Consider the following 1,400-nt stretch of genomic DNA (forward strand, 5'->3'; position numbering starts at 1 on the left):
ATGGCTCTAGCTGTGGGCCTGATCCTGAACTCAATGAAGTCAATGAGAGTTTGAGCTTGGGTTGGGAAACAGCAGCTTTACACCCAGAAGCTGAATGAATGGTTTGATTTAAACCACAAAAGTACTTCAGATCAGTGTTGATTTTATTTTGAGCCATATCCATGATCCAGCAGAGTTCTGCATGAATTTTTACGGTGGTTGCAAACCTCTGGAGATGTTTTTTGCTTCACCTGAGTATCAACAAATTTTATCTAGATGCTGTTCCTAGTGTATTTCAGGTATGACCCTGATTCAGTTTTGGGATAGGTCATAAAATGAGTCACATGATATTTTACCGTTGCCTCTGATTGGCTGAATGATCTAGGCCATGTGATCAGAAGAATCAGCATTAGCCATTTTCACTTGGCTTTGCAGTGACCGTGGCTGCATTTTAGAGCCAGCTGGAAAAAATCAGCATTTGGTTCCTTCCAGTGCCAGTCTCTCTCTCTCTCTCTTTCTCTCTCTCACACAGGAAAGAGCATCTTCTATTTCTAATGCTTTTCTGGGAGCAAGACTGAAGCACCTGTTAGGAAATGAGGAAAAACAAAGTCCCTGCTGCTGCCTGTGGGCCACCCGAGATTGGCTTCAGATGAGCGAGAAATCTCTCTACAAGCAAGAGGGAAATGGGGAGTGTAAGGATGATCGTGCAGTTGAGACACTGGACTGGAGAGCTGGGTTCACTGTTTAGCTCTGCTGCGGAGTCCCTGGGTGACCTTTGGCATGCCACCAAAAGGTAATAGGGAAGATGTGCTGCAGGGGGTATGTGTAGCAGGCCGAGGAATTTTTAGCTATGGCAAACTGAGCATGGGTGCCTCTGGCTTGTCTTGCTTACTGACCAGTTCCTTGACTTACTGAGCAGTTCAAGCATAAGCTGCAGGAATGTATTGTGTAGGCTCACAATGGGCCAAATACATCCCTGGTGGAGCTGCACTGATTTGGTCTAATGAGTCCAGCACCAGAGAAAGGGATCCAGTAAGGGGTTAATCTGCTCTAGAAGTTGGTTCCTTGTGGCAGACATAATGGGGGACTCTGGGGTTGAATATCCCTTGACCTTTAACGCGTATTTTATGCCTTCTTTTTTGGAGGAGAATGAGGAGGCATAGCCCACCAATTAAAGCCCATAATGGGAATTCGATCCCCTGCTCTCCCACTGGCTCAATGTGTGGCAGGCCACTCAAAGGTCTTCCCTCCTCAGTTTCCCAATCTGAAAACAGTGATGATAATATTCTCCTACCTGCTAGGGATGCGACACTGCTCGATTAGTATTTGGAAAATGCTTTGAGATCTGTGGCTAGAAATTGCTATAAATGGGCAAAATAGTATTAATAACTGATATGCAAATGGAGAATCATTTGGATAGG

The sequence above is a fragment of the Dermochelys coriacea genome, chromosome 14 (assembly GCF_009764565.3).
Source record: "Dermochelys coriacea isolate rDerCor1 chromosome 14, rDerCor1.pri.v4, whole genome shotgun sequence".
In the NCBI taxonomy this organism is placed as follows: Eukaryota; Metazoa; Chordata; order Testudines; family Dermochelyidae; genus Dermochelys; species Dermochelys coriacea.